Raw genomic sequence first — 8,865 nt, forward strand, 5'->3', positions numbered from 1 at the left:
AACAAGGAGACTCCACACAGACATACTACTTGGAAGAGGGAATTTTATAGAGCCCCACCCCTAGACAAAGAACTACAGGATGCCAATAACAGAAGTGTGCATCCCCCACGAATGAGCCTTCCAGTGCCAAGTGGTACATACAAGCAAATGCACTCAGCAGGGGGAAGTGAATGGAGGGAGATAGTGTAATTTTTTTTTTTAAATAAAAACAAAAGTAATTTTCGTACTCACTTGTACATTGATCCCTTAAAATATACCTGATGGAGCCAGGCATGGTTCTTGTGATCCTAGTCCTTGGGAGGTGAGGCCGAGGTGAACCACAGCTGTATACAGAGACCGTGTCCCCAGACAGTACAGGTCGAGTGTCCTCTGTGCGCAGAGTACCTTTAAGCACTAGGCCCAGATCAGGAAGCACAGGACACTAAGATCTCTGATTTGAGACCAGGACATGAGGCAGCAGCAGGTTGGGGGGCAGACTTGCTACACCAGCCCCCATTCCTCATGTTCTTCTGTGGGACACAGGGACCATGTGACCAGTCACACGCCCAAAGCTTCGACTCCAATGGGTCACAGAGTGAGTTCTTCCAGAGGAAGAATTTCCGTTGTCCCTATGAGTAGTGTTTTCTTTTCCCACTCTTCTAGAGTGTACCTCATAGGAATGGATCCAAGTTTATTACATTTGGGGAAAATAGCCTGACAGCCCTGAGTTGTGAACCCCAGATTTCATCTTTGCTCAGCCAACTCCCTGTTTTCTCTAGTGTGTTTCTTTGAGCCTGGTGAATTCTTGCAGATCTTCTTAGTGTGAATTTGTGAGACTTCCTCTTGCATAACAGTCCTTCAGACACTCTCTGAAACGAAGGCGAAGGCGGCATAATGAACCCCAAGAGACTCTGTCTTACCATACCCGTGAATAATGTCCTGTAAGATAAGATACCCTTACAACCGGAATGCTAGGATCTCATATGTGAATAATCGGTGTCTTTTGTAAATCAAACTGCACTGCAAAGTTGTCAACTTGGGTAGAGTCTCCCATTATTCCCACTGTGAGGGGAGGATGCGAACCTCAGATAAGAATCAGGGTTTGAAGTGGTTGCCATCTACGGGAGGAGTCAGCAGCACCACAAACTCAAGGCCAGCCTGGGCAACTTAGTAGGACCCTGTCTCAAAAATGAAAACCAACAAAGTAGAAGGAGCTGAGGATACAGTTTATAGACATTACCTAGAATATGCAAGGCCTGAGGTTCAGTCCTGAAAGCTGGTGTTTCTTCTTCGCATCTGCCCAACGGTTACCTAGCAACAGCCAGGTAGCCTTGGCTTGTTATAAAAGGGACTGGCCTCTCACACTCTCTGACTCTCCTCTCTCTCTCTCTCTCTCTCTCTCTCTCTCTCTCTCTCTCTCTCTCTCCCTCCCTCTCTCTCCCCCCCCCTCTCCTCTTTCTCTGCCTCTACTCCCTTTTCAACACCCCTTCCCATGCCCCCAAATAAACTCTATTTTATACAACACCCTGTTTTATGGCTGGTACCTGGTGGGGGGGGGGGCATGCCTTAGCATGGGCCTGCTGAGAGACTCCTTCCCACTGCACCATGCCACGCTGTATAAAACATATCCTTGCCAGGCATGGTGGCACACAACTTTAATCCCAGCACTTGGGAGGCAGAGGCAGGCAGATTTCTGAGTTCGAGGCCAGCCTGGTCTACAGAGTGAGTTCCAGGACAGCCAGGGCCATACAGAGAAACCCTGTCTCGAAAAAACAAAACAAAAACAATAACAACAAAAAAACCCATATCCTTGGTCTTACAAAACACATCCCTGAATATCACTGAGAAGGAGAGAGGGTGGAAAAGAAGAGGGAGAGAGGTGCGGAAAGGTTGAATAACAAGAGAAGGAAAAGAATGCAGACAAGAATTTCTCAAGCATTTGGCTCCTTTAATAAAAACACATTAGTCGGGCAGTGGTGGCGCACGCCTTTAATCCCAGCACTTGGGAGGCAGAGGCAGGCAGATTTCTGAGTTCGAGGCCAGCCTGGTCTACAGAGTGAGTTCCAAGACAGCCAGGGCTACACAGAGAAACCCTGTCTCGAAAAACCAAAACCAAAACAAACAACAACAAAACAAACAAACAAACCCACATTAGTTTATGTGATCTTTCTCTTTCTTGATTTGAGGGAGACATCGAAAGAAAGTGTGGAGCTGAAGATTGGCTCTTCCATAGAGTGCTTGCCCAGCATGCACTTGGCTGTGGGTTTGCTCCTCAGTGTGCGGTGGGGGTGGGGAGAGCAGAAGGGAGCAGCTTAGCCATCCTCAAGGGAGATGAAGGAATCGTGGCTGAGGTCGCTTTTACAGGACATTCTGTCACAGCGACAAGAAAGCCGACACAGGGACGCCGTGTGTAAAGGACACAGTAGGCTCACAGTTCAGAGCAAAGGTAAATGGAGGCAACTGGAGGGCAGACGCCAAACCAGTTTCCAGCTACCTGAAACTAGTAGATCTGTGTAAGATTGGGGGGCGGGGAGGGGGCGGGGCAGACAGAAGGCGGCTTTTGGTGGTGTTTACTCTTTGGCTTCCCAGACAAGTGTAAAGTATCAACTTTGTATCCGTTACAAACACAAAAGGGAAAACTGGTGCCAGTCTCCCTATTACCAATACGAAGATTTCCCCCTCCCCCGCCTCCCCCCCAGCAGAAAATCCCTTGCTAACTTCAGCAGCTGAAGGTTTTATGTCAACACTCAAACCCAGAGTGGAAGACACAGGTCGTTAAGCAGAATGGTGACTGCCAGGAAATTGAATGCTGTGGGTGCCTGCCAAGTACGTAAAGTGAGAGGTAGTCCTAAATAATAGAAAAGGCACTTGGCATCCTGTGGTGAAAGGCCTGGGTATGACGCTGGATACCAGGGCCACCAGTTTTTGTTTTTGTTTGGGTGCAGAGAATCATAGTAAGGATTAGAAATGTCTGAGTGTGGTAGGAAATGGACATTTTTGCTGGGGAAAGCAGACCTTCAGCCTTGGTTCTTCAAAGAAACTGCACTTTCACTGGAAGTGAATTTAACCACTTCTAATAATGCAATCCTGGGTCCAGGGCATGTTTAGCCCCCGGTAAAGCGCAGCTTGGGAGGGAGTGGCTTCTCGACTTGTAGGTCTACCTGCTAAAGAGGCAGCTGGCAGGAGCCACCAGAATCACCTGGGGCGTGGTCCGAAGACTGTTATACCCAAGTTCATGATCCACTGAGGCCCCCTTGAACGACCATGCACTGTCCCCAGACTTATGATGAGGAAAGTTCAATAAATGTAATTAAGAGTTTTTAACTTAGTGGGAATGAATACCTATATCCTGGACATTTTATAATTTTTATAATTTTCATAAATTTCAAAACATATTTTCCTGAAAATTTGTTTTTTAGATATATTTATTTTATAAGTATGGGTGTCTTACCTGCCTATGTGACTATGTGCCATATGGAGAGAGAGAGGAGAGAGAGAGAGAGAGAGAGAGAGAGAGAACACAGAAGAAGGTGTCAGATTCCCCAGAGTCACAGGTACTTGTGAGCCACCACATGAGTGCTAGGAATCAAATCTGGGTCCTTTGAAGAGAAGCCAGGGCTCTTAATTGCTGAGCCATCTCTCCAGCCCTAACACATACTTTCTTATCCCTTTTAAATTATTGTCTTAGGGTTTTACCGATGTGAACAGACACCATGACCAAGGCAACTCTTATGAGGTCAACATTTAATTGGAGCTGGCTTATAGGTTCACAGGTTTAGTCCATTATCATCAAGGCGGGAGCATGGCAGCATCCAGGTAGGCATGGTGCAGGAGGAGCTGAGAGTTCTACATTTTCATCTGAAGGCTGCTAGCAGAATACTGGCTTCCAGGCAGCTAGGATGACGATCTTAAAGCCCACACCCACAGTGACACACCCACTCCAACAAAGCCACACCTACTCCAACAGGGCCACACCCTCTAGTAGTGCCACTCCCTGGGCTGAGCTTATACAAACCACTACAATGACATACTATAGACCTAACAACTACCAGAGCACTATTAGTTCCCCAGTTTAGAAACTTCTAGAAGATGCAACACCTGCTCTGTACCTGGCCCTATAGTCAAGTTCCATGTGTGGAAGTCAGGGGCTGGGCACAATTTGTGTCAGCCATTGACTTTAGGGTGCTTACAGTCTAACTAGGGAGACAGAGCACCTTCTTAGGGACAGACTGTGGTATGGGTCAGAGTAGAGTGAGTTGTTCTGGGATCATTCAACAATTAGGGAAGGATATGCTTGGTGATGGAGAACTGCATAGCTGAAGGCTTGTGAATTGGCAAGGATGGGAAAGGCCTCTCTGAGGAGGAGATCTGTCTGCCCACCATGCATTCCCAAAGCCCTATGCAGCTCTGTGGGAGAGCCATCAGCGCTGATTTGTCTGACAACTGGGTGAGTTTGGGGAGACTTCCGGGTGACCCTGAAGGACCCCTGAAGGGAGACCCTCACTCAAGTCTCGGGAATAGCGCACACCCAGCAAGACACTGAGACCGAACTTGCTGTAATCACACGAGGAAGTTTATTAACAGTGAGAAGACGGGACAAGAGCTCAAACCAGCATGCTGGGGCCGAGACTCATACACCAAGCAGGGGTAGAGGAGTTCGACCCCGATCCTATTTTTCAGCAGGCTTAAAAGGCAAAAACCACAAACTAGGGGGAGGATCGGGGAGGAAAATAGAGGAAGTCTAGGGGCGGATATTTGTTTTAAGGCACCTGGGATATTGAAACATCCTGCGGGTCTGCGGTTGTTTTTCTCAAAAGTTCCGGGTAATTAGGCCATCTGGCAGGGGGCCGGGGCCCATGTTCTCAGGGCAGTCAGTATTTTTCCACTCTTCAACCCTGCCTGGGGAAGAAACTGTAGTCAGATCTCATGGAGCCATGATGCACTGTGTTAGAGTTTAATGTGAGGTAAGTAATGGATGAGGCGCTGTCTCTTGCCCTTACCCACATTATTTTTGTCAGGGATGCCTATACTTATAATCCAGATGCTGTCTTTGTCAGCCATATCTCTGGTTACCAAGGTTTGCATTGTTTTCTTCCCATCTCCTAAAGTGTGTTTAGTCAGTACCCAGGAGAGGGGATTAAAGGAGAAACTCAGCTTCAGCGCATGCGTTCAGGAGTTTTAGTCGGATCCACTACTGTCAATCAGTCTGAGGCTGAGTTAGTCAGATCCACTGCTATCAGTCTGAGGCAGTTAGATCCACTGCTATTAGCTAAATCCACTGTATTAGTCTGAGGCTGAATATCTTGATGGGTCGGAAGAAGTTATTTCATAGTGAACGGGGGGGGGGGGGGGGGGGGGGGGGGGGGGGGGGGGGGGGGGGGGGGGGGGGGGGGGGGGGAGGGAGGGAGGGAGGGAGAGAGAGAGAGAGGAGAACTATGAACACAGGCACCCCAGGGTTCTGATTTTTCAAGTGGACCTTGTTTCCTAAAGGTTCCATCATTCCCAAAATAGTGCTGCCATCAGAGACTGAGAGGTCTGCAGGAGCCTGGGGGGCGGGGGGGGGGGAGTGGCATAGTTCACATTCACACCCTAACATGTGCTCTTGGAACCAGTGTCACATCTCTGAACCACTTGTCTATACCACAGGAATAACAAGTGATGTTTAGAGTTGCCATAAGCATAAGTGCGAACCCGCACCAGGATGTGGGTAGTGTAGTGTGTCTGTCTGTCCTCTGCTCCATCCTCCCACACAGGCAGCATCAGCACCTGCCTGTCCTGACCCAGTCTTCCGGTCTCCACTCTCCCGCTGCTCTCTGCTGTGACGCTGCTCCTCACAGGGGGCTGAAACAAGCCTTGGACACACAGTATAACTCCTTAAAAGTGATTTTAGGGCTTTATTGTCTAGATGTTGAAATCCTAAATGAAGTTCCTAATGAAATTGGGGAGAGCTTTCTGCCATTCTCTTCGATCAGTTCACTAATTTGTGAAGGTAAGTGCAGCCATGATGGTGTCCAAAGTAAATAATGTCATGTAGGAGGGAGCGCTAGAGTGTTCCAAAGATCCCCAGATCACATCGTTCCTACTCAAACACGGTTAGTGTACGCCAGAGGTATTTACTGAGTGCTCAGTCAGGAAGGTCATGTTCAGACGTAGGCTGAATGAATGTTCCATTCTTCACCTTGAATACCAACTGATTGGAGGAAAGAGAACCAAGATTTTTGTTTGTTTGTTTCTTTTGAATGTATATATTATTAGGATGTGTCATTAGAAAACAATTTTATTTTTTTTTAAACAGGGAATGTTCTTCTTATTTATTTATTTATTATATGTAAGTACACTGTTGCTGTCTTCAGACACTCCAGAAGAGGGAATCAGATTTCATTACGGATGGTTGTGAGCCACCATGTGGTTGCTGGGACTTGAACTCCGGACCTTCGGAAGAGCAGTCGGGTGCTCTTACCCACTGAGCCATCTCCCAGAAAACAATTTTATAAGAAAGTGATTAAATGAAAAAAAAAAAAACAAAAAACAACAAAAAAAACAAGGACGCTTCTATGAATGTAACAGAAACCACCTTATTTCTGTCTGACGAGGACAAAGGGTCCCATTTAGAATGCTACTGTGATGTCAATAAAACACATAGAAATATACACATACTATATAGAGGCTGTACATTTTGACTAGAATTCTCCATCAACTTACCTTGCTCATGGAGCCCCTTACCTGAGCATTGCTTTGGTGTTTACTGTCGATCTCTGCTGTGCTGTCGGCCTGAGGGAAAACCTCTGATTCCCATTCTCAGCTTTCACTTTTCTGTCTCAGATATGGAGGAAGGTGAGAACACACAATCAGGTCTGCCCAGCTGCTCAACCCAGCACGGCCTGCTGTGCATGGCGCCTCTGAGAGGTCAAGGCCTGGTGCTTGTGGCTTAGGTTTTCTCAGAGTCTTTTTAATGGCTTCTGTTCTATTCCAGGATTCACAAAGGCTGTGACTCAAGGTCAAGGCACACATTGTCTCTTACTCCCTAGGTCACTCCCTACCTTTTAGCTCTCTCCCAGAGCTCAAGAGGGAGCTTTTACAATGGCCACCCAACACACACACACACACATTTACAATGGCCACCACAACATACTTAGATCTGTTCTTTACCTGACATGGGTCCCAGTGCTGGCCCCCACCAGCAGCAGGACGTGCTGGCACTCTGCAGTTCAGGGTGTCTCCCCTCATACAGACCCCTTGGCACACTCTTCCTAGTCGTGTTCAACCTTCTCCTGGCACATGTCCCTGGATTCTTCTTCATACTGACTTTGACCCAGCACAACTTCTGCTGGACCATTCACCAACTGTTTTGCATTGATATGTTTGCCCGTCTGCTAGCAGAAGAGACTCCTGAGCAGAGAACCCTGCCTCTGCTCTCACAGATCTACAATGTGCCCTATATGGTGACCAATATTTATTTTCCCTATAGATGGCATAAATTGGAAGGTCTGGAGGTATCTTCTAGGTAGCATTTTCCCTTTGTATGACTTCATATTTGAATTTGTTAAGTTTTGGAGTTACTATCTAATTGTTTTAATTTTCCCTTGGATAGCAGTAAAATTTGGCACCTTGTGCTCTCTAGGTAAAGGCTCCACCACGGAGTTCCATACCCCGCCCATTTCTGGTTGCTGGAATCTGAGCTGCCTGACTTTGGCGACCTTGGCTACCACCTATGCTTGTTAAAACCTTTTCAGTGGAACACAGCCAGGAAGACACACCTTGTGTATCATCTACAGCTGATTTGTTTTGCAAAGCCAGTCCTCAGGGGGCCTGGGGAGATGGCTCAGTCAGTGAAATTTTCATCTCACAAACTTTAGGATCTGAGATCAAGCTGCAGAATACATATATGAAAGTTAGAGCCTCACAGGAAGCTCTTGTTGTCCCAGCACTGGGACAGCAGAGACAGGTGGACTCCTGCAGGTCTACAGCCAGCCAATTTGGTTCTACTTAGGTTGTTTCAGGCAAATGAGAGATCCTTGTCTCAAAGAAGGTAGTCAGTGCCTATATGCATGTGTGTATACCTGTGGTGGGGATAGGTGCATGTGTGCATGTGTTTGCTTATGGAAGTAAGAGGACAACGTCCTTCCTATGCACATTCATATGCACATACACATGCATATCCACATGTGTGCACGTGTGTGCACACACATGCACACATATACACACGTGCATGCACACATGCATACATGTCCACACATACACATGTGAACACACATACATACACATATGCACACACACACTCACACACACTCACAGACACACACACACACAAACTCCCTAGCCAGAGCACAGTAGTTGAATAGAGCTTTATGACTTTACAAAGGCCAAATCGTTTATTTTGTGGTGCTTTACAGAACAATGTGCTGACCTGGCTCCAAGTCTTCATTTTTCGCCAGATCGCCAGGCTTCTTGACTTGTTACTACTCTTTCTGGAGATTCTCCAGGCCAGTATGGTTCCCTGTATGGTCATGGCCAGCTCTGTGAGCATTATTTCCTAAGCAGCCTCCCCCACTGGTGTAAGAGTCAGGGACAGGATGCAATGGGCATAGGCAGGCCATCCACACATGGTGTGCTGACCGAGCCCAGTGAATAGGCAGGGCACTCACTCCTGCCATGGAACCTTCCTGAACCCGAGAACGGTGCCCATGCTTCTGCTGTTGTTAACATTATGCTTGAGCCACATTAGCTAGGAGACTCACGGTGACTGAGGCTGTGTGGGTTGCAGAATGAGGGGAAGGAACAAATGTGTCACCTAGCTGGAGGCTATGGCTTTACTTGCATAGGGGGCAAGGTGTTATGTGACTGTGCACAGTCACAAGGTGGGTAGAATGTGTGTGTGTGTGTGTG

Source organism: Mus caroli, chromosome 17, assembly GCF_900094665.2.
Source record: "Mus caroli chromosome 17, CAROLI_EIJ_v1.1, whole genome shotgun sequence".
Taxonomy (NCBI): domain Eukaryota; kingdom Metazoa; phylum Chordata; class Mammalia; order Rodentia; family Muridae; genus Mus; species Mus caroli.